Source organism: Sparus aurata, chromosome 10 (genome assembly GCF_900880675.1).
Source record: "Sparus aurata chromosome 10, fSpaAur1.1, whole genome shotgun sequence".
Classification (NCBI taxonomy): Eukaryota; Metazoa; Chordata; class Actinopteri; order Spariformes; family Sparidae; genus Sparus; species Sparus aurata.
In genome coordinates, this window is record NC_044196.1 from 3,852,942 (window position 1) to 3,878,880 (window position 25,939).

At 38.4% G+C, this 25,939-nt stretch overlaps 2 long non-coding RNA genes across 2 annotated transcripts; one reads left to right on the forward strand and one right to left on the reverse strand.

Moving 5' to 3' along the window:
• Window positions 1–10,207: 10,207 nt before the first annotated feature.
• Window positions 10,208–14,062, reverse strand: LOC115590124 (uncharacterized). Its single transcript, XR_003985689.1, has 4 exons — window positions 13,849–14,062; window positions 13,577–13,675; window positions 11,591–11,750; window positions 10,208–10,856 (listed from the first exon to the last, which is right to left on the reverse strand). It is a non-coding gene; the product is annotated as an uncharacterized LOC115590124 (long non-coding RNA).
• A 2,382-nt stretch (window positions 14,063–16,444) lies between these two features.
• LOC115590128 (uncharacterized) lies at window positions 16,445–18,230 on the forward strand. Its single transcript, XR_003985693.1, has 3 exons — window positions 16,445–16,556; window positions 17,095–17,232; window positions 17,972–18,230. It is a non-coding gene; the product is annotated as an uncharacterized LOC115590128 (long non-coding RNA).
• Window positions 18,231–25,939: the final 7,709 nt, after the last annotated feature.

Below are 25,939 nucleotides of genomic sequence, written 5' to 3' on the forward strand. Positions count from 1 at the left end.
CACATTGTTCCACTGAACATCATGAGAAATGAGAAATCGTAATGAATTCAAACAGTGTAAAAGTGTAATATTGTGTTGGAAATTTGCTTCTGAAAATTCTACATTTGTCTCTGTAAATAAAAAGAAATCAACAACAATACAATCACAAGTTAAATGTTGATTCAAAATTCATACATATGTCTTTCTGCACCGACATTTTGACGCTTCATGCTCCTTGATAACCTCCAATTTAAGATTAATTCCACCCACAATAAAGATTTTATGCTGCATTCAGACAAAATGCAAATATTTGCACTGCAATACACGCACTTCTGTGATCGCAGGGTTGTTAACTCTTAATTATGTCTACTCGCACAACGTGAATAGAACCGTGAACGAGTGGCACCCAGCCAGAGTCTGCAGCTTCCAGCGCTACACTGTAAAAAATGTCTGTAGAAATTACGGTAAAAAACTGTCAATAGCAACAGTAAAATACCGTAAAATAAAAAGTTGTATATCATTGTAGTAAATACATTAAAGAAATGTATTTACACAAAGAATTACCGTAAATCAAGAAACAGTAAATAACTTAAATTTTACGGCCTTACTAAGTAGAAAATATGGAATTTACTGTGAATGTTATAAAAAGTTTGCTAAATTCACAGTAAAATACCGTAATGTCACAAGCGTGTGAATGTTATAAAAAGTTTGCTAAATTCACAGTAAAATACCGTAATGTCACAAGCGTGTAATTACCCTAAAATTGACGGTATCATTCTGTCTGAATTACAGATTTTGCTGATGTTTAGGTTTAAATTTACGGTACACAACCATTAAATCATACCATCATTTGTATAGAAAGTAGAATGTTAAAAAGTATGGTATATTTAAGCAACACATCATGACAGGCCGTGGTATGTGCTAATTATATCACAGTTAAGGGGCATTGTTCGGGCCGACACAAAGCACTTAATGCAATAGAAAACTATAAATGTTGTATTATTGTCAAAACACAGTGAATTGGAATAAGATTATTTTTATTGTCCCACAGGAAAACATAGGCCTACAACAATCGTTAGAGTTTATCATATAGAGTTTTATTGCAACATTGTTAACACATCCTTTTTGAATAATATGGAAGTCCATTTCCGCCAAATTATGAGATACTAAGTCAAAATTATGAGATAGCTAAGTCATAATTATGAGATACTAAGTCAAAGTATCTCATAATTTTTGTCAAGTGGCGGAAATGGGCTTCCATAAAATAATAGTATATTTTATTTTATATCTTTCTTTTGTACAGTGAAAACACAATTTCTATTTTTATTTTATTCTTGTACATGTCCTTTTTTTATTATATGTAAAACATGACAATGAAAACGTTGTTGTGTTTGTAGTTGTTCGTGTCAATAAAGCTTTATTGAATTGAGGAGAGAGACACAGAGAACGACAGAGAGAGAGAGAGAGAGAGAGAGACAGAGACAGAGAGAGAGAGAGAGAGAGATGACCGCGGAGTTAACGGAAGCTAGAAATTTTGAATTTCAGTTCACCGCCATTGTTTCGCGCCCACAGGAGCAGTGTTTGTTGTTGTGACAGAGAGACAGACACACAGCTAGATAGATAGATAGATAGATAGATAGATAGATAGATAGATAGATAGATAGATAGATAGATAGATAGATACAGACAGACAAGACAGACAGAGAAGAGAGAGAGAGAGAGAGAGGACCGCGAATTAACGCAAGCTTGAAATTTCAGGTCACCGCCATTTCTTCGCGCCCACAGGAGCAGAGTCTCTTCTTCAGGTAAGCACATTCACAGCTCATTGAGACTGTCTGATTAACGTTAGCTAGCCGCAGAGCCACGTTAGCTCTTATTCGTTGACTTTCAAGCAGAGGAGTTCAGGTAGCTATATCTTAAAAGTTGCTGGACATGTCACTATCTTCTTTTTGCCGAATAAAAGAGTGACTTAAGGGCTCTGAGAAGTCGCTAACGTTAGCTACAGCTAATGTTGCTAATGCTAGAAAAATGTTTAGCTGTAACTTCTGTAGCAAGTCGGTTAAGACTTTGATAATGGAGAAACTGGTTTACTCTTAATAAAAGATGATACAAGGAGACTTGGATGTATTACGAAGGAAACATTTATTGACACTTGATCTAGGCGAATTCAAAGATAACATAACAAGTGAGAATGATCCCTTTAACACCTTAGCCATACAATTTTTTAACAAATAATTTCACCTTCTCCACAGCACGGTGCAGCTGGATAATGTAAGGCAATCAACTTTGCAGGAATGCGGTATGGCCAGTACTCTGATTCGTCGTCATCGTTATCAGCACTCATCTTCAGTGAGTACATTTAAATAGATTGGCTTCTGAACTGGTGCTGCCATTAAATGTTTTTGTTTCTTCATACCTGTCAAATACTTACATGGCCACATCAATAATTATGTCTCCCATATATGTCTACTACCCTGTTATCTGGAGTTCCTTAAGGGTAAATCCTCAGAACTATCCTTAAAAAATCAAAATCACTGATTCGATGTCAAATCCAAAGGATTGTGTGTTTTCAGCTGTAGTCACCCTCCACAGTTTCTCCCTCAGTCTCTCTCAATCTATTAGATCTGCTAAATCTGTTAACTGTTTTAAGCGCCTCCTGAAATCATATTTATAGGATGGCCTTTTTATGAGATTTTTTAAACCTACTCTTCATTCACCATTTAATTTTTTTTCTGTTCCAACTTCTTTAATTAATGTTTTGTTTTTTGTTGTTGTTGCGGGAAGCACTTTGCAACAGTGTAAGTGCTATATAATAATAATTATCATTATTATCATTAACAATGTTTTCTATTTTGTCTTTCTTTGTCTGGTTGCAGTGAGATTCATGCCAGTCCACAGTAAACACCTGATTGAAGACTGCTGGTGAATTTTCAAGCAGGAATGATGACAACACCTGCCCAAAGTTCCAGTTTCCTTCACATTGTAACATGTCTGTATGAGACTCTGTCCCACCTGTCTTCAGTCAAGTCTGGACCCAATGACTCAAACACCAGTCTTGTCAAGGTAATTAGAGGTAAGCTATGGTTCATGTCAGTGTAGCAAATGAGTAGATGCAAGCACTCAAACTACACTCAATCGATCTCCCTCAAGTGAACGGTGCCAACAGCTTCATACAAACATACAGTAGAACAAAAAAAATCAGTATTATGGACAGGATTCAGGATTTAGGCTGCAATTCGACAAGGGTGAAACAAATAGTGATGATCACTTAGTCCTGAAAAGTGACTGTTTCTACTTTTCACACTAATACAATAAAATAAATGAAATACTCCTGATGACCTGCAAAACTATATTCCAGAGTACTGGTTTCATTCTATGTATAGCTCTTTGGAGCTCAGTTTAACAGCAGAAGGCTGAATTTATCTCTGTAGGCATCATGCTCAGGCACTGCATCAATCTAACCTTTGCTTTGTTTCTTTTTTCTGGCTGCAGAGAGGATCATGCCAGTCTACAGTGGACACCAGATGGACAACACATGAGTCTTCAAGCAGAACTGGTGACTGCTGAATGCTTTAAGTTCCAGTTTCTTGAACACCATGTCCATGTTAAGAGCCCTCTTCAGCCAAGTCTGGACTCAGTGACTCATTAGTGTTGATCAACACAGGGCAAGTGGCTCCTTTTTTCATGACGTTTATTTCTTCTACCATGGACTATCCTTCATATGTATGGACACACACTGTCTTTTGAAGATGTCAACACTGCCTTGTGAGTATACTGGACAAGTTCTGTTTTTCAAAGAGAATGTGTATATGCAAAGAGATGTTCTTAAAGTTTATCAATTATAGTCTGTACTTTGGTTTACAATGGGCTTAATTGGTTATTTCCTTTATAATTTTCCATTTGCATTTGCTGACTGTAAAATCTACGCCAACAAACTGTAATTCCATGTGTGTTGTACCATATTTTTTACGGTGAAATTCTGGCAACCACAGCTGCCAGTATTTTACCGTAGTTGAACTTTGCAATAAAATACCGTAATATATCTTACAGTTTTACCTTGTTTTTTCACTGATGGACTGTAATTAGGTTTACAGTATATATGTTATTTTTAAAAGAATTTACCGTAAACAGGTTTATATGATAACTGTTATTTTTACAGCAAATTACCGTAAACAAATAACAGTTCTCTAATGTGAAATTTACAGTTACATTGTGACCGTATTTTCTACGGTAAAGTTCTGGCAACCACAGCTGCCAGTATTTTACCGTAAATTCTACAGAATTTTTTTTACAGTGTACCTGAAGCTAACAGGTGCCCAGTTCTCAGCTGTGTAGCATCTGTCCATCTGTCTCCACTGAGTGGCAGCTTCTTAACAGGTGTGTTAAACACAATAAATCTGTCTTGCCACTGTCGAAGAAATCATTCAAGTCCTGTTGAGCAGTTTGCTGCTGTGATGTGTTTTATTCAAAGAATACCGATAAAGTGGTGGACTGACGGGCACAGAGCGGCTCTGAGCCGCTGAGTGGACCCAGAGCAACTGAAACAGTTACATTTTATACAGTAAGAACAAAGAACAAGGAGGGGCAGGTTCAAACAAAAGGTAAACAAAAGGCAAAGGGAGGGCGTCTGCTCTTTGGAGAGTGTGAACAGGAGGTTGGGGGGAAGGTGTGGGGGCACATTTAACATAGTGATCAAGGTCCAGACGTCCTGAGACCAACTGGTGTTACACAAATGTGTATCTACAGGGTGCCGGAGACAGACAGGAAGCACCATTTAGGTCTGGAGGCCAAAGGGCTCTTTCCAGACGTCATGTCAAATGTGTGTTTTCTTCCTCACGGTCTACTGACAAAATGTTTATTTACAATGTTTTGGGATCTTTATTGTAAATGCTAAAGAGAACAGCTCTCATTGTTTAGGTGCTCATACAGTGAGAATCAGATGACACAGTCATACATAATATTACCACTATATGATCACCTGTTTGTGTTATACTGAAGGATACAGAAAAAGACTCACACAGTCACACTGTTTACAGTTAGCATGCTAAGCTAACGTGTGTATACTTGTATCTGGCGGGAGATGAGTCTGAGAGCAAACAGCACAAAGTCCATCACACACGTTCATCCAGACTGTCACTACGTCACTACCGTGGACGGCTCATCTCTAATCGATCATCAATAATCAGAAGAAAAGCGATCTGAGCGGCTCAACGCAGCGCGAGCCTCTGACGGTTTGCTACGGCAACTCCACTGGGACAAACCTCGCAGCTGCGCGTTAACCGATCCTCCTCTTGTTTTCATTCTAACGTTTAAACATGTCGTAATTTTAACACAAAGAAAGGAATATCTTCATGTAAAACGTTTGCCGAATGAACAAGAAGGCTCGAATAGTTCAGAAAGTGATGTAGACAGAGTTACACAGAGTTTATAAAGTGTCTCCTAACTCAGCAACTCACTAAATTGAGACATTTTTTAAGGGAGTCTGGGGACTTTCTCCAAGAAGTAGCCTACATAAGTTACTTAATGAGTGTGTTTGATAAGAGCACAGCTACCTCTAATTCAACCACTAGATTGATTTATAGGGAACTATCTACATGTACGTATTACGTATATAATATAATATAATATAATATAATATGATATGATATGATATAATATGATTTAAAAGTGACTCTGATCCATCAGATTTGATCTTCATGTCTGTGTACATGAAGGTGTGTGAGTGTCGTTATTTCATGTTATGTCTTTATTCAGAACAAAATAAGAAAAATAATTTCCCAGTCTGGGATCATTAAAGTAATTCTATTCTATTCTATTCTATTCTATTCTAACAGAATGTAATAATAATAATAATAATAATAATAATAATAATAATAATGATAATAATTCATTTAATTTATATCAAGGACCCAAAGTCACTTACAGAGATAGGTACACAGATAGCAAACAAAGATAACAAATGACAAAGCACGACAGGGAAACAAAAGCAATGGTGGGGCAAGGGTAGATAACGCTGACAAACAGACAGAAACAGGTACAATAATAGTCAAGAGGTGGGGGGGAGGGGTCTGTTTTTATGTTTAGAATGATTGACAGGATCCTTTGTGATTGCGATGTATCCTTGATTGTCCTCCATGGTCACTGTAGGTGAATCACTCATTCCAAGATCAGTCAGCATCTCTTCAGCCAGGTACCTTCTTGAGCTGCTTGGCTGAGTGCGACATACTCAGCTCCTGCTGTTGAAAGTGCAACAGTTGCCTGTTTCTTGCTGAACCAACTCAGGAACAATATATTACCAGTTGTTGAGCGACGGTCATCCTGATCTCCGGCCCAATCAGCATCTGAGAAACCAATCACAGTTCCTGACTCTGACTGCTCATACTTGAGGGCAACGTTCACTGTACCCATCAAGTATGGAAACATTCTCTTCACAGCCGTCAGATATGCAGCATTTGGATTTGCATTGAACTTTGACACAACACTCACTGCTTGTGCTATGTCTGGTCGTGTGGCCATTGCAGCGTACAGTAAACTACCTACCATGGACTGATAAGTGCTTGGGCTTCACGGGTTTACTGACACCATCATCTTTTCTCAACTTTACATTTGCATCAGCAGGGGTTGCAATGGGGTTCTGACGAATGGTTTCAATGTGATGCTTCTGATGAAGAAAGACACAGTTCTTTGCTTTGTCTTGGACAACAGAGATGCCAGGATATAGGAGAGCTCCCCATGTCCTTCATCTTGTAGCGCTTCTTGAAAGCTTGTTTCAACTCATCCACGCTTTCTGTTGATTCTGTGATCAAAATCAGATCATCAACATACACAGCTAGTATTTCTAGCTCCTGTCCAGATCTTACAAACACACATGGGTCTGATGTGCTCTGTTTAAAGACAATTTCTTTCATAAACTCTGTGAAAGCATTATAATATAATATAATATAATATAATATGATATGATATAATATAATATAATATAATATAATATAATATAATAAAGTCAGATTTGATCTTCATGTCTGTACATGAAGGTGTGTGAGAAACTAAAGCTAGCTGGGAGCATCTCACTCTCCGGCTTCTCCTCCGGTTCACAGCAGCTGCAAATAAAACCTGAGTTGTGACCTGAAGTTTCCCTTTTTAATACACTGAGCTGCTGGGCTGTTGCAGTCCCTCCTGACCAGCCGGCTGCTGCTCTTCTGGGATCATCCTCCTCCTCTGGAGCCTCTCTTCACTGCTGGAGTCTCTGTGAGGCCACTTGTGTAGATTACAGCTTCAGAACCTCAGTAAACCCTGAATCTGCCTTTATTATAACACCAGGAGCAAAGCTTGCTGCATGAACTGTGTTCATTACATTTTACTGACAGAAGTTTTGAAAAAAAAAATGTAGTTATTGGTCAAAAATGATAAAACATTTTCATTAAAGATGATAAAATATGACACAAATGTGAACAAAGACCCACATGGAGCTGTTGACAGGACTTATGCAGCAAGAAACCTTTGTACCATCAGAGTACCACAAAGTTAAAATATGAAAGAATGTCCATTTATTCATTGATTAAATCATCTTTTCATTCTAAAAGCTTACAGCAATAATTAGTTTATGCATTATATGTATATATATTTGACTTCTGGTGAGTATTTCCATCGAAGGTTTGGTCTGAAGTTTCTAACTGTGATCAGACGCCATTAAAGTTCTGGACCTGTAAATAAACCACTTCAGATTAATGAGGGATGTTTTAGTGTTTCTCTTTATTTTGTGACATTTGTGAATTTGTTCCCTTATTACAACTTTTATCATGTATTCTTCAGCTCAGAGAGTAGATAGACTTTTACTTTGTAAAGTAGAAAGCGAGCCTTTCTCAAACAGGAAGTTCCGTGCGTACCTTTCATACCTTTCTCATACCTTTCCTCTTCATTTCTGGAAGATTCAAAGTAACTTTACCGTGTTTTCCTTGACAGAAATTTAATCAATATTAGCTTTTGTAGCCTGACGTTAGCTTACTTTACACAGAAGTGACGTCAGACCTAGCTAACATTACATGTATAGTTAGTGAAATAACGTTCTTCAACCTGATTTTTATCATCTTAAATCAGCATCGCAGCTATACTAGCACTGTGCTTTGATATTATTTCATTTCTTGATAGATAGTTCATCAGTTTTTACCTCTTTCCTCCCGTGTCTCCTTTCCTCGTGACTCCCGCTCTTCGCTTCGCGCCACTCAGTTTTCCAAACGAAGCGTCTCTTGCTCTGACGTCATCTCGTGCTGCATTCACGGCAGTCGGACATTGGAGATTCGCGCTCGTAGATGTCAAATTGGCCATAACTTTTCCTTGGATTCGTTGCTTTCTTTTAGATGTCACCCCGGTAGCTGTGAGTCCGCGCGGTGATCTGATCAGCCTGATGATGAATCGTAGTATTGATAAATTGATGAAAGAAACAAAAAGAACATCATGGCGACTCATGGCGGACGCACTGGCGTCTGATTGGCCGAAGTGACGGACTGCGGGCCAATCAGAGAGCGCGCTGCGGGAGGCTGCCGCTCCTAGCAACAAGAGAGTTCAGACTTGTTATTGATTGATTTACTAAGACAGGTGTGTCACCTTTAACACCTGAGACACATGTTTATATATCTGTAACAGATGTGTTTCATCAGGAGGTTTAAAGATGTTATCATTATAAAATATAATCTATCATAAAGAAGAACATGTGATCAGCTGTTTAACATCATCACATCGATCCAGATGTGACTGTTTAATCAGAAATGTCTTTTATTTTCTTTCTTTTTTATGGTTTATTATCATTATTAATAAAGTGCTGCAGCCTGCTGGGCGACATTTTGTGTGTTATTCTCTATAACATGGTGTTAAAATGTCACCAAGACAGACAGAATCTAATCTCAGCTAAATATACTAAAGTATATTCAGCACTTTCAGATCATTTGTATGAATATAAGAGTTGTTTTTAATCAGATTGTTCATCAAATAAATGAAATTAAAAAGTGGTGATTCAGCTCTGAGGCAGCATGTAATGTGTAATGTAACTAAAACAGTGTTTTCAATAAATGTAATGAAGTAAAAGGTACATATTTGCAGAAATCCTCCAGTAAAGTACAAATAGCTCAGAAGTGTTCTGAGGTCCAGCAGTGGAAACGTTGTCAGAGGTAATAATCCTGCTGTGCTCATGTCGCCCTCTGGTGGTTGTTTACCAGAACATCAGTGATGAACTCTGATTGTCTGACAGGAATCTTCATCTGATATCTTATAATCTGTTCTTCATGTGTTTCTGTGAAGAAAACATGGTCCTGCAGCTGAAACACACTGATGAAGTGAAGATGACACAGATCCACATTAAAGACGTTGGTCTCTAAAAAACACTTAAAATATGAAAGAATGTCCATTTATTCATTGATTAAATCATCTTTCATTCTTAAAACCTTATAGAAATAATTAGTATGTGCAATATGTGTATATATATTTGACTTTTGATGTGTATTTCCATCAAAGGTTTGGTCTTCAATTTTATATGAAGTGGCATTAAAAGGTGTTGAAAGTGTTAAATGTGACGTGTTTCTATGTGTAAACACTCTGTAAAGGTAATGATACATGTTGTTACTGCGGAGACCTGCATTGTAAAAAAAAAGAATTGTAAAAATACGGTAAAAAGTCTGGCAGCAAAAGTTGCCTAACACTTACCGTTAAATTACATTGTAAAAAAAAAAAAGTAAATAAACTGTAATATTCCAGCAGCTGGGGCAGCAAAAAAGTCTGTTAAATAACGGAAAATAACTTTCTCATAAAAATACAGCAATTTGACATGATTAAAATACAGTCAATAACTTTAATTTTACATGATTTTATGTAATTTTTTTGTCTATTTAATGTTAAATAAAGGACTTTTGCACCTGTAAAAACAATGAAATTACCTAGAAATACGGTTGAACACTGCAATAACACAAATAATCAGGCTTAAAATTACATGAGAGTGTTGTTATTAGTTTGTTTTATTATATAATTTTACATACAAATCTTGTATATTTAATCAATATTTAATGTAATATAACATATAACAACAACAAACAATATACCACCTATAAATGATTTGATTTACCTTTTAAAAAATGTCAAAATACTGTTGTGAAACTGGAAATCAGGTTACAATTACAACACTATACTGTTAATTTAAGATCATATACTGTGTAATGCAAGTTTTTACATGGAAAATTACATAACAACCTTGTATATGTAATAGATCTTTAATGTTAAAAAAAGTATGCCCACCTATAAAAACAATGGATTAACTTAAAAAAAATCATAATAGTGTTGTAATACAGACTACCACATTCATATTTACAATATTCTGCCTCCATTCCGACATTGTGGTTTTTTGACGAATTAAACAATGATGATATTTAGTTTACAATAACAGCTCTTAAACAATCAGGACACATTTCATGTTCTCAACATTTATTCAATTTTGTTGAATTGACAGCAGACCAGGACAGAAAAACGTTGCCCCTCTTGCAACGTTCATGCTTACAAAACAAATAAAAAATACAAATGAAAATACTCAACAATTGGCCAATTGTGAAGAGAGAAATTGTGTTTCAAACCAGGAACAGTTAACAGTAGGTGCCACTACAGTTTATATTGAAATACAAACAGATGAAAGAAAAACAGATGAAAGAAAAACACCTGAGGTGTAACTGCAGCAACAATGGAATGCAACAATCTCTTCGGATAACTGTTATTGCTCCCTCCATTCGTAGTCCACAATTTTTGTTATTAGGGAAAGAACGTTTGGACTGACCGCCAGCTGCTTTCTGGAAGCATTCTTCTCCACTTTCGATCCCTTGTCTGGATTTAACTTGAAGAGGCATCTGTCAAATGTAATACGACAAACAACTTCATTAACAAAACGTGTACTCTAATATACTCTTTTCATATATTGGCAATAAAAGCAGAATAGCAGAATAGTGGGAATTTGAATTTGAGAAATAGCAGGTTTGAGGCGGGAACAGGTTTTTAAAACTGGACCTGTGCAGGACTCCAACCGAGTAATTATGTTTTAATATTATGGGTTTTGGTGGTGAGTTGTGTTCATTTTACAATAGAAATCTGGCTAAGCTAGCTGCTGTTTGATGCCTCGAACTATGTGCTATTCTGAGCATTATTTGTGGCTTTTTGATGGCGGTTTCTTCTTGGAGTCATAAACTGCAGTGTATTGTTATCGTGCTGTCTTTTCTAAAGGTTTCTAAAACTATGTGAGCCAGCGATCTGCAATCCTGATCTCTCGAGGGGCGGTCTTACTCGGTGTCACGGTGTGTTAGACCATGGAATACATTTTCACCGGAATATCCCTTTGAGGGGGAGACTAGAGGTGGACCCAGAAGCAGACACACAGGAGGAAGGATTAGGGGGAAATAAGAGCAAGCTTTATTTTAATCAAAGCTGAATACCATAACCCATCAAAACCAGAAACACCAAAAAGTTAGACCATGGATTAAATTTACACCGGAATATCCCTTTAAGTGTGATAATTATGGATGGGTTATTATTTTTCTGGTCATTTTATATGGGTTTTGATGTGTAAAATTGACTAATGCTTTCTTACCTTTTGCAAGAACTCCAATGTTGCTCCTTGGGCTGCTGGGGTAAGAGATGTTCAGGCAGTAGTAGGAAGTAAACAGCATCACTGAAGCCAGTGATTTGGCTGCTCACAATGGTCTGGTCCACATATAACATGAAGTGCGCTGCTGCCAAAGTAGAACTTCCTGTTGTACATATACACAAGAGAGGGGATTAGTAACTTTCAGTAAGAAGCTGAGCCCATTATTAAATATAATTTTACTTTACAAACTGAAACCAAACTGTATACTAAAACATCTCATCGTCGATCACCCAACTGGTTATGTGAGCATTATAGCCCTTTTTAGGAGTAGTTCGGATTTTTTGACATATGGTGGTATGAGATATTGTTAGTAATATCAGTGTGCTAACATTGCGGATAGAGACATCCGAAGGGAGACAGTAGCTAGTCAGACAGAAATGATCAACATATTAATCACATTGATCTAATTAACATTATAACCAGCTCACATTTATTCAAAAACATTTGCAATTAATACATAGTCTGAATTCCATAATATTAAACTGAGAAAAGCTACAACCACCAATGGCATCAAACCAGAAGTTCAATCAGACAACAGTCCAGCCCACAAGTTCACATCTTTAACTGGCCATACAGTAAAGAGAGATCCTGCATAGATGTGTTCAAATAAAGTATTTGCATTTATCATTATCACAGCTTTGATTGCATTATTAAATATAATTTTACTTTACAAACTGAAACCAAACTGTATACTAAAACATCTCATCGTCGATCACCCAACTGGTTATGTGAGCATTATAGCCCTTTTTAGGAGTAGTTCGGATTTTTTGACATATGGTGGTATGAGATATTGTTAGTAATATCAGTGTGCTAACATTGCGGATAGAGACATCCGAAGGGAGACAGTAGCTAGTCAGACAGAAATGATCAACATATTAATCACATTGATCTAATTAACATTATAACCAGCTCACATTTATTCAAAAACATTTGCAATTAATACATAGTCTGAATTCCATAATATTAAACTGAGAAAAGCTACAACCACCAATGGCATCAAACCAGAAGTTCAATCAGACAACAGTCCAGCCCACAAGTTCACATCTTTAACTGGCCATACAGTAAAGAGAGATCCTGCATAGATGTGTTCAAATAAAGTATTTGCATTTATCATTATCACAGCTTTGATTGCTATCACAAGGTATTATTGTTCACCACCAGAGCAGCAGCAAATGACCCTTGTCAAATTTAATCCACAACACTCCACTCAAAAGACAATTTTCACCAAATACCATTTCTAATGTTTCATTCTACTCTGACCTCTCTTTACCATGAACTATTTCAATTGTTGAATAGCTTTATGATTCAGGGGGACTGAAAGTAAATTTAAGCATTGGTAATACACTAAATACATACTACATTTTGTTGTCCATGATTAAAACTGTTTTTATGAGTTCTCTGTTGTGTTTTAAAATAGTTGCTACTGTCTGACAAGCTGCTAGGTCACTGAAATATCTATACGAGTGTATCCTGAGCTAATGTCCATAAATTCATTTGCCACCAGTCAATAACCCATGCCATCACGTCAGTGCACAGACCAATAGAAGAATAATATATACTTTTTACATTATAAATTAAATGTTTACATTAGAACTATAGGCCATTAGCCACTTTTCAGATTTTTAAAAAAAAAACAAAACAAATATCTTTACATGTCTTAGTTTATTATTGTGCTCTGTTACCAGCTCTCCTGTTTGTTCTGTGTTAGACTGTACCACTCCTGAATGCTAATGCTAATTTATGTAGAGAAGTAAGCTGCATACTTGTCATATCACAGTTAAACTTTAGACCATCAGAGACGCTGGGATAGACTCAATACATTTAGTATTTACAGCCATTGCATGCTCATAATTTTGGCCCAACCAGGACACCTGCATTCAAGATTAAAATAGGCTAACAGCATTCTGTCCAATACATGCATGTACTCACCCGAAGAGAAAGTCTCATCTGGCTGGGTTGGAAGACTGTCACGGGCTGTATTTGAGGACTGGTGGTTGCTTGGAGGACTGCCCAACACATCTCTTTGGCCTTAATAAAAGACACACATTACTGGAGTTATGTTTTTTATTATATTTTGCCCCAGTAACATCATATAGCATCTTTTTGGAGATGATAATTCAATCCTGGAAAATCATATACTTACAGATGTCTTACTATGCATATGATGAAAGTTGCATTATGTGAGTACCTAAAACACTTACTTGTCGTTCTGAAACGGGAAAGCTGTTTCCTCACTTCCACAGGCTTTAGGACATGAAGAAGGTCACTCTCTTGTATGTAGCTCAAGTCCTCCAGGTCATGGACTCCTGATTCCTGAAGAACCTCAAAGACTCAAGTTCACTTAGTTTTGGAAGAGTGGATGTAATGAAGGTGGCAAGATCACCTCCTCACCTCCTCCATCCATGACTATACAGGCTCACACAAATTATCTGATGAGAAAAGGGAAAAAATATTCTGTTAATGGATGGGACTCCTGAATTAAAATATCTGCTTAAATCGAAAAAAAATATGTGTACTGAACACTAGCACTGTGTGTGTGTGTGTAGCTAAATGTGTAAAGCTAACATTATGCTAGTGAGCGACTCTCCGCTCACTCTCCACAACATGGTGAGAGTTAGCTTGATAGCTTAATAGTTAGCTGACACTTCACTTAACTATATGCAATATTACAGGTCATACAGATATAGTGCCTTTGCCAAGAAGGAGTAGTGTCTAGTGATAAAGCAATTGGCAAGCTAATGCTAACTTTAACGTTACCAAGTTTGAATTTGGTCACTTGCCTTGTAGATGGTTCCGCGCTGTGAGCAGTTGTTTTCCAAACAATTGTAAAAATGTTCCCGCGCGTCCACAGCGTCCTCCACTGAATTTTACATCTGTTGTTTGATATTGAATAAAAGTCGTCATGCTCTCCCAAACCTCTACAGTCCCACACGCCTGCTCATCAGAGTTGGACTGTTAGCTTCTTTCAGTCCACCGGGCTTTCTCTCCATAGCTCCTCCCCCTGCAGCGCGCGCTCTGTGCAGCTGTACGTCCAAAACTCAGATACAGATTCTGATTGGCTGCAGAGTGGTTCCTGATTTAACCCTTTCAATTCGTTCATGCTGTTGATAAAATAATGTAAGACCTTGCAATTCAAGTAATTATTTCTCACATGATAAAGGCTATATGTGGCTGTAATCTTTGTTTTTTTTTTAACCACAGAAACACCCCTGTTTCCGATCCTATATCTCCACTGTTTACATTTAATATTTATTATTTATTATTGAAGGCAGGCAGGCACAAAATAAATTTGTATCTAAATGCTAGAACAGTAATATATGCATTCATGCTATACCACACAGAGAATGGTTATTTTGAAAGTAGTACCAATAGCTAGGTGAGGGAAAAATGCACCAAGATTATCTAAAAAGCCTCTGTTACATCTAGTTTTATCCTGAGGTCTTTTATACATTTTCTTTCCTTGCGACAGATAGTGATACGTTTATGCCACAACAACAGCACTCACTTTGACTGATGCATCCATGCACATCATAAACTGCATTTTATATCATAGCAGGCCTACGTCCCTAAAAAAATTAAGAAATCTGTTCTCTGTAATTTATAAGGTGATGTACGAATTTGTATTGCCAATTTGTGAACTGGTTGGAATGTAACTTAAAAAGACTTTCACCAACATTCTCACTTACCTATATCTGTGGACTGATTTCTTTGTAAAGTACTTGGGATAGTTTTGCTATCCACAGGATGTGACCTTTATGCGACACACCTGTTTACTTAAGTTTTGGCTGCCTTTTTCTAGATAATGTTTAGTTTAAATGATTTTAGTCAATGCTAGGCTAAAAGTGATGCCAAAGAGGCAATCGGTGCAGAGCAGAGCATACTGTAAATTCTTAACATTTGAAAGAAGCTTTCTGGCCGTAACAGCCTGTCTGAAGAATGTTATAATGTCATTTTGTACGTGTTTAGGTCAATGTTTTTTGTCTTCGATGTTAAAATCCGTGTACATATACTGACAAATATACATTTTATGTTCTCACATAAGTATGCGAGAATAAGTTTAACCTTGGTGTTAGTGTTGTAAGCACTTCTGACAAACTCTAAAATCAAAGATTTTCAAAAGATGGCGAACGAGTAGGCTTTGGGATCAGTGAAACACCAACCATCTTTCAATATTATGTCAGCCAAGGCCAATCTATAGTGGGATTTGATGAGGTTTGGAGATGTCTTGTAATGTGCCTGAAAGTATATAACACAACGACTTGATCTCTTTCCTGAAATCATGACAGCTAGTCAGGATAACCCACAGACCCAACTGTGAATGATTATGTTGAGAGTTATTTTGATTTTCAGTGACTAACAAACAAGTGAAGGGACATGGTGCTCATGGACAAGATGCACATGCTTGTGACTGTACACATTTTGTTTCTGTATCACTTCATGTCCAAAGTGTCCCTTGGTCAAGGTGTATCTAATTTTTATTTCTTTATTTTGTGAAGGCCTGTCCACGGCCCATGGCCAACCAAGAAGAACAATTAATGGTAATTTAGCTTTAAATAAAATGACCTGGCTGCTGTCAGTCAGTTTGCCATATGATGACTGTAATTTGATGACTCTATTTCAGTATCTTTTGTGCGGCATTTGTGTTTATAAGCATTGCACATTTGTATGTATTTAGCTTTCTTGCAGAGGTGTGGGTTTACTGCTTGCATGTAAAACAATGACATTTTATTTTGAAACGACAAAAGGGAAGTTAATGCGCCACCCTCGCAGGCTTTCAGCGCACTCAGTCTGATACTAGCCTGCTGAAGATGGATGAATGGAGAAACATCAGCAGAGGATACTACCACAGTGACCTTTCACTTGCCGCCAACCCGTGGGCAGACAGAAGCTCTGCAGCGAAGTTAAGACGGTAAGCTTCATTTGAGATGGATTTATAGTATTCGCTTCAAACCATGCATCAGTTATGCAACATAATTTCAGTAGGTCCTGACTGCTGGTTCTTCTGGTGATAGCTAACTGGCTAACTGACGCTGTCTAAAGCTAACAAAAGTCCACAAATAGCTAGGTAATAGACTATGTTAGGCTAACTGGCCCCTGGCGATAACTAGCCACATAATGATCCCTGAGACTAAATTTAGATAGAATTTATTTTCAAATTGTGAAAATGTAAATAATCTCTCTGCTTTGTCTATTCAGTGTTAACTGTTGTAAGTAAAGTGCTGTATACTTTTATGATAAATATTGGTTTAATAAGGCAAAGCGGAAGTTGCCTTACTTATCATTCCCTGTGACACAGAGCAGCCAAGTGAGTAAAAAGTAACGATTTAATGCCGGTTTAAGTTTTAAGGATCTACAGTATGTGTGTTTGGGAAACCTTTAAAGGCTTACAGTTTAATATAATCATTATAACCTGTGTTTTTTTTCTTGTTCTTATTTTTTTTACAAAGCTCTACAGTGAATTCCAGGGGATCACCAATAAAAAATGTGCTTTTCCCCCATTGCTTCACCCGGAAGGAATACAACCCAGCCACTAAATATCTACAAAGAGAAGGAGGCTGGAAGTTTTGATGGCAGATGAGCAACAGGTAAGGAGGCTTTAATGTATCACATGTTTTGTTTTCTCTCCATTTGTGACAAAAGTCACAAACTACATCAGATACAGAGATACTGGAATATCATTAATCACTTGTAGTTTTTAGTTGTGGTAAGTCCTATCGAGTTGAAAGTTTTAATGCTATGCACTCTTGAAAAGGCAGTGTTTCTTGAGGGTTTCTCATGCCTACAGTGTCTATTTATTAATGGCAGTTATATTGTAGATCAAGTGCTCTCAGCCTTTTTGGATATAGGAACCGGCATTTCACTTGCACGAGGTGGTGGTGGAGTGGGGTTGGATACATGATGTCTGTTCTTGTCAGATAACATCTTTGCCCAGTTGTTGAGAATCATGGTTGTGGATGGTAGATTGTACTCAACTGGTCACAGTACAATCTGCACTGCACATTCGAGGAGTTTATGTCACTGTTATATACAGTACTGCTTAGAAATTTGGGGTCGCCTGCCACAAAAGCTTGATTCTGTTCAGTCCGATGGCTGAGAGGACTTGTCTGTCAAGAGGGCCTGGACTAACTTATCTCCAGAATTTGGTCACCATAACATTATTAAGGGAAACCTACTGCCTACAGGATTGACTTTGGTTGATGTCACAATTTGTACCTTTTTGGAAGCAAAGGTGTTTCTGTGTGTGATTTTTTTCATCATTAGCTTCTAATAGCTTGATGTTTAGTACAATTACACCAACACACTGAATCTGTATTATCTTCTCAGGATGATTTGGAGGCATGCCAGGAAGGTCCAGCAGCTTTGGTAGCAGTGGTCATTGAGAAGCAAGTAACTGCAGGAATGCCCTTTAAAACTCACCATTTGTCAATCAACCATCTCACAGATCTTGAACAGATGTACTGTTGATTTTGTTTGGCCTTATTTATGCTCACCATATGAGCTACCTTAAGAAGCTAAGTGGTTTCTTCGAGTTCATCCACCTCTTTGAGGTTTTGTTGTGCAGTACTATTATATATAAGTACTATTATACAGCTACCTGATAATGAACAGTAAAGTTGTGTAAAATAACAGAAATTGTATTTTTTTTTTTACATTTCTACGTTGATTTAATTTACCAACTTTTAATCAGGTTTGTACAGTATAAATCTGTATTTTGAATGTTGCGTAACTTTATAAGAAAAGTGTATCTGTAAAAAGACATTAAATATTTGTATTTTTAATCATATAACTACCACTTCTTTTACTGTTGATTGTCACTAATTCTATCAAAGTTTAGAAATATTTTTACAGTTTTAAACTTTAATTTAACATTTTCAACTATTAAATAAAAAATAAATATTTGTAAAAATACGATACGCTTACAAGTGTATTTTAACAGACTTTTTATGTGGAAAAAATGTAATTTTCTTTAAATAAATGGAATGGTTTTTCACATTAACATTTTTTTCGTGTTATTTTACATTAGAAATGTAAATCACGTTTATTTTGTAACTTTACCTACATTTTTATGTAACTTAAAAATACAGGTACAATTCTGTAAAAATAAACAGGTAAAAATTCTGTTAAATTACAGATTTTTTTTACAGTGTATGGGACCGTTAATTCGCAACTACGGGATTAATTTCTAACAAGATTATATGGGAGATGTCTTTGAATTTATGATATATATTCGAAGCTTTCACAAACACCAACTCTGATTTCATTCACGTGTGACTCTTGTCGTGTGTGGAGTTTTCAGCCTACTTTATTTAAGAAGAGAGGTGTCCCAAAATCAGGATTCTCTGGGTCAGCTCCGTCTCTGCTTAGATGCAGAAGTAGCGCCTGTCCAGCCGCTGGATGATGACGAGCCGGCTGTCCCTTTGACGTAGTCTAACGGCACAGTGGGGATTCCATCTGAGTGCTCTGAGGCCCGTCGGCTTCGGAACCGCTGGAAAGTGATGCCGTCTCGGGTCGAACTGCCTCTGCCCAGCGAAATGTCTCACTTGAGAGTGTTGGAGGCGGTTCGGGCGCGGTTGATTAACAATTCTGTTCTGCTGTAGACTATGTCTCTTCACGGCTTCTTGAGCAGCTTAACTGCACCGACTTCCCGATGGTTTAAGAATTATCAGAGTCTCAAAAGAATTGTTGATTATGGAGCTCCAAATATATATTGAATTGACTTCTTGCATAAAAATAACTGGGAAAGAAACACCGGCTGGACAATCTTCCCTATTACTAAATACAAGAAAACAAAAATAGTTTCTTTGGCTTCAAATACGACACTTTAACAATAAGAAAAATTATTACAAAAATAATCAGTTTCGTTCTTGCCTAAATTTCAAAGAGAGATCTTTTCAAAATAAAAGAGCGTCACCTGAAGACCTGATCTTACAAGTGGCTCAGATCTCCGGAGACTACTAAGTCTCGGAGCCTCAAAAATCTAGCAAAGTACGGAATTAAATGGGAAAAATAAGAAGTTATGCAAACTAAAATTAAAGTAAGTAAGAAGGTAGCAAACGAAGAAAGTGTGGAAGAGCAAGACTAAAAACGAAGTGTGTAAGAGAACTGTAGATGAAGAGGTTTGCGAGAGAGTGAGCAGCGGGATTCATGAGCTTTTAATGTTTGAACCGAGGGCGGCCTGGTCACGTCACTTCCTCTGGTGACGTCACAGCTCATGTTACCGATTTCTTACTAGTTGAATCAAACTAATGGTTTGATAAGTTTTTAAAATCGCGATCGACTATGTGCCGAAATCCACCATGGTCTCACATTAACATTTGTTATGAGAATATAAAGAAACACAACTGAAGTTGCCTAATAGGCAAAAGAGAAATTATTGGTTAGAATAAAACACAAACACAAGCACATAAGTCATCAGAGGCACTAATAGCTTAAGCATATCTCGTAGAGTGACAACTTATACTTCACAGACATGTATCAGATTCAAAAGAAAGTCTAAATACTTAAAAATAGACCACATTCTGTTAGTATTGGCCTTTGAAAATTGTACCAAAACTGACCAGGAGGTGGTGCTGTGGCTCCACCAGGTTTCTGACATTAACCCTGTTGATTCTTAACAGAAATTTTCTTTAACTAACACAAATGAGAGACAGAGCATGTATGAGTTCTCATCAAGCTAATTAAAGATATATTGTTTGGAAAAGGATGAGCTTACAATCTAATGCTCTTCCAATATTAAAGGGGTAATCAAGGCTGTTGTTTCTCTTGATGTGAATGTGGAGACACCCTGCCGGGTTTGAGTGTCATAGCTTTTTGGGAGACATCTTAATAGTACATGCCAGATGTGGGCCTTGCCATTTGGTGACAAGCCGGTTGTAACAAAGGATAAACCTGATGTTTTCCAGTGACTGAATTGGCACTGAATTGTAAACAGTCTGTGGAAGAAAAGGCAGGTACGGATGTAATCCAGATGTTGAATGAGACCTTTCTGAGCCTGATTGTCCATAGTCTGTTATAATAGGCTCTATTAAGGTCAAACAGTGAGAGAGGGTGATAAAAGGGTCAGGTCTTCCCCAAAGGGGAAAGGAATCAGGAGGATATCTGGTGACTCCACTGGAGAACTCAGCAGACTGTTCCTTCTCGCAGGCATCATGTCTATTGCTGTGTCACATGCTGCTTTGTCAATAGTGGAGTGTTAAAAAGAAGGGGGGGGGGGGGGGGGGGGGCACTGAACTAGGTGAGAGGTGAGATGGACACAGACATGCAGCCTGCATTTCCTGTGGTGAGAGAAACGGAAGACAATGGCTGGTTCCTACAACAATGACTGGTGTAATATCCTTGACATCTCTCAATCAGTACGAATCTAAACAAAACACAGACAAATACAGTTTAATATATCTAATAGAACATATTATACTCTATATAGACTGCACAAAATACACCACAGCTCCTCTCCAAATTGTCAGAAATGTAGAACATGTGAGGGGGACTTGCTGCATCTGCTCTGGAAATGTCCTAGCTTAGATACCTATTGTAAATACATCATTAATATAGCTTCAAAAACTACAAATGTCAAGATTTCCCCCGACCCGAGGATATGGCTCCTGGGAGATATACAAATTCTAGATGCAAGCATTATTAAAAAAGCACACCTGAAAAAATTCTACACAGTGTGAAGTATGAAAAGATACGGGGCTCATTATTGGGTTAGGGTGAGGGTTACCATCATTACATCAGTTTAACTAGCACGTCAGTATGTAACTTACTCCCCTGTACTATCTTGTCTGTTCCTTTGTTTGTGAAATTATACATATAAAAAAGACTTCAATAAAAAAATCTTTAAAAAAACAATGTAATTTTATCAAATTTCATAAGTCACTGACAAAAACATTCCTTCAACAGAAGAAATCAGTAAAAATGTATCTTTCAGTGATCTGAACTGTAAAAACTTCTATTTTCTTTAATCATTTAAGTGAAATAGCATTAATTTGTCAGTTTCACGTTTTAAAAGTAACATCCACATCATCCACAGTAACCGGCTCTGTAGCAGCCATCTCTGGGCTGATCTCATCTCAGAGGATCGTCCCTGGAGCATCAGATGCCTGAACCACCTCAAGTGGCTCCTTTCCACACAGAGGAGCAGCGGCTCTACTCCGAGTCCCTCCCGGATGGCTGAGCTTCTCAACCTATCTCTAAGGGAGACCCCAGCAACCCTGCGGAGAAAACCCACTTCGGCCACTTGTACCCGCGATCTCATTCTTTCGGTCATGACCCATCACTCATGACCATAGGTGTGGGTAGGGACTAAGATTGATCGGCTCCCTTTTCATCACAAGCGTGCAGTGAAGCGCATGCAACACCGCACCGCTGCTCCGACTCTCCGGTCAATCTTGTGCCCCATCATCAAATCAATTTTTTCAAATCAATTTTATTTATATAGCCCAAAATCACAATCACATTGCCTCAGTGGGCTTTACAATCTGTACAGTGAACAACATCCTCTGTCCTTAGACCCTCGATTCGAGTGAGGAAAAACTTCACATGTTGATGGAAAAAGAAAAAAAAAAAAAAAAAAAACCTTTTAACAGGGTAAAAAAAACAATGGAAGAAACCTCAGGAAGAGCCACAGAGGAGGGATCCCTCTTCCAGGACGGACAGACATGCAATAGATGTTGTGTGTACAGAAAAGAGCAACAATTCACAGTTTACAGGTACATCGACAGAAGATCTGATACAAGTTATGCAATGTTAGTGGAACCAGGAGACGACCGAGCAGGACGAGGCATCACCAAGTGGAGCCCGAGCCAGACGACCTCCTGTCCACCATGTTGACCTGGAAGAGGGCAGGCCACACAAGATAATTAGTAATAGACAGAGAGAGGCATCAAGATTTACAGAAATAAGGATATGAGGAGATAGTGAAGCAGAGGAGAGCAATGATCCAGGAGAGCCCGGGGTGTGACGATCCAGATCAGTCAGTATTTCAAGGCAGCAGGAGCCCGGAAATGGTGGATGGTCCCAGGGGGCCGTGGTCCATCAGAAGGGAGCCTGAAAGAAAGAGGGGAGGAGGAGGAAGAGAAGTAGGAGAGAGAAGAGGAGGGGAGGAGAAAGCTATAGAGAGTGACACAGCTTGCAGCTTGTGGGAACAGAAAACAAAAACAAAGGTTAGAGAAATGCAGTATTTATCAGAATAAACAGATTGTTTTCTCGTCGGCAGCACAGTGTAACTCTAGTAGTATAGGAACTCATTGAGACTGACACCGACCCACTGAAGAAGCTTACAGTTGATATCAGGGCTAATTAAAGGCTAAATGGAAGAAGTGAGTTTTGAGTTTAGATTTAAAGGCGTCAACAGAGCCAGATTGTCTGATGTCAGCTGGGAGGTTATTCCAGAGGAAAGGAGCCCGATAGGAAAAAGCCCTGCAGCCAGCTGACTTCTTTTTGATCCTGGGAACCATCAGGAGCCCTGAATTTTGAGAGCGTAATGCCCGAGTTGGAATATATGGTTTAATTAGATCGGACATGTACAACGGGGCAAGGCCGTGTACAGTTTTGTATGTCATCAGCAGCACCTTAAAGTCTGATCTTAGATGCACTGGGAGCCAGTGCAGAGATGCTAAGATTGGTGTAATATGATCAAACTTTCTTGTTCGTGTTAAGACTCTGGCTGCAGCATTCTGAACCATTTGAAGACTTTTGGTGCTCTCGCGTGGAAGACCTGAAAATAAGGCATTGCAGTAATCAAGCCTAGACGAAACAAAGGCATGAATCAGGATTTCTGCATCCGCGATGGACAGGAAGGACCTAATTTTAGCTATATTGCGCAGGTGGTAGAAGGCGATCTTGGTAATTTCTTTGATGTGTTGATCAAAGGAGAGTGTAGAATCAAAAGTAACATCTAGATTCTTGACGGTTGAGCTTTGAGAAATAACACAGTTGTCGAGAGTTACGGTCACCTGGTCAACATGGTGTCTCTGTTTGGCGGGGGCGATGACCAGCATCTCAGTTTTTTCCGAATTTAGGAGCAGGAAGTTTTCTGACATCCACTTCTTCACTGCATATAGGCAGGCCTCTAGCTTCATGATTTGCGATTTGTCCTCAGCTTTTAAGGGCACATACAGCTGAGTGTCGTCCGCATAGCAGTGGAAATGTATTCCATAGCTCCGAATAATTTGGCCGAGAGGTGAAATATATAAAGAGAAGAGCAAAGGGCCCAAGACAGAGCCCTGAGGAACTCCATACTTCACAGCAGTAAAAATTGATGACGTACCATTGTAGGAAACACATTGTGTTCTTTCAGACAGGTACGATTTTAGCCAGGCTAGGGCCAGGCCAGAGATGCCAAATTGACTTTCAAGTCTGTCTGACAGTATGCCATGATCTATAGTATCAAATGCAGCGCTGAGATCCAGTAACATGAGCACTGAGGTCGAGTTAGAGTCTAAGGTAAGTAGAATGTCATTTACCACTTTAGTAAGGGCGGTTTCAGTGGAGTGACAGGCTCTGAACGCTGACTGAAAAGGTTCCAGGAGATTATTATTGAGTAGGTAGCCTAAAGTTGTTGGGACACGACTCTTTCTAAGACTTTCGAGAAGAAGGGAAGGTTGGATACTGGTCGATAGTTGTTTAGTGATCCTGGGTCGAGGTGTGGTTTCTTAAGTAGAGGCTTAACCACAGCAGACTTAAAACTAGAAGGGACAACACCAGTCATGAGAGATGAGTTAACAATATTTAACATTGTAGGTCCCAGTGCTGGCCATAGTTCTTTAAACAGTTTCGCCGGAAAGGGGTCCAGGACGCAGGTAGTAGGTTTAGAGGATGAGACAATTTTAGACAGTATCTGAAGGGAGATATTTTCAAAAGTGTTTAGAGCTGAGACTAACTCAGAATCGGCAGCAGGACAATTTTTGACAAGGTTTGACGAGGAAGCCAGAGATGATGAGTTAATTTTAATTCTGATCTCATCAATTTTATTGCAAAAGAAATCTAAGAAATCATTTGCATTAAAGGGTGCACAGCTCACCGACTGTGGTTTTTGAGTAAGTTTAGCCACAGTGTTAAAGAGAAATCTAGGATTGTGTTTATTATTGTTTATTAGGCTGGAGAAATATGCAGTTCTAGCAGTATTTAGAGCACGCTTATAGTTTAGTACACTATCATGCCAGGCAAGATGAAAAACCTCCAGTTTGGATTTACGCCACGCTCGTTCCATTTTTCTGCAGGCCTGCTTGAGATCTCGGGTTTCGTCTGTAAACCAGGGAGTAGATTTCTTTGGTCGTCTTGTCCTGGTAGAGACCGGTGCCACAGAATCGAGGAGCGAAACAAGTATGGAATTCACTTCATTCGTGAGGCTTTCCACAGGTTTTGTCACAGTCACAAAGGGAGCCAGGACCCCGGGCACTTTATCACTGAGCGTTGCTGTCATTGCCGGGTTGATACGACGAGAAGTAACAACATTTGTGTCATGGACATAGGGACAGGCTAATGACGCTTCAAATGTAATGAGAAAGTGGTCCGACACAGCAGAGGAGACAGAAGCGACGTTCAGGGCTGACACATCTATTCCATGGGAAATTATCAAATCCAGAGTGTTTCCACTGGAATGAGTGGGTTCATGGACAAGCTGAATAAAGTTGGAAATATCAAGAAGTCTCAAAAAAGCTTTCCCTAGAGGGTCAGAGGGCTTATTTAAGTGAATATTGAAATCCCCAATGATTAGGATTTTATCTGAACGAGTCACAAGATCTGCAATAAATTCACCAAATTCTTCTAGGAACTGGGTGTAAGGCCCTGGAGGTCTGTACAGTACAACCAGGTGAAAGCCTGTTCCCTGGACAAGGCTGTTACTATTTGATGAGGATGGTTTTAAAACCAGAGCCTCAAATGAAGTAAATTTAACATCTTGGTTGGAGCTTAGGCTGAGAATAGATTTGTAGATTAGAGCAACACCTCCCCCCTGTTTAGAGGCCCGAGCAACATGGGCGTAGTTATAGTCAAGAGGAGAGGCTTCATTTAATGGCAGAAAGGTATTAGGTTTCAGCCATGTTTCACATAAACCAATCATGTCCAGCTTATGCTCAGTGATCAAATTATTAATCAGTAAGGCTTTGGTTGACAGTGATCTAATATTGATAAAACCAAATTTGAGGGTTTTAAGCTCACTGGAGCAGTTTCCAGTGACCGGCCGTTTGGTGGAGCTTATGGTAGATAATTTAGGAATTGGAACAAGGTACCTTTTTGTAGTAGTAGGTTTTGGCTGCCTGTGCAGGAAGGGATGACGGGAAGCAGTAGTGA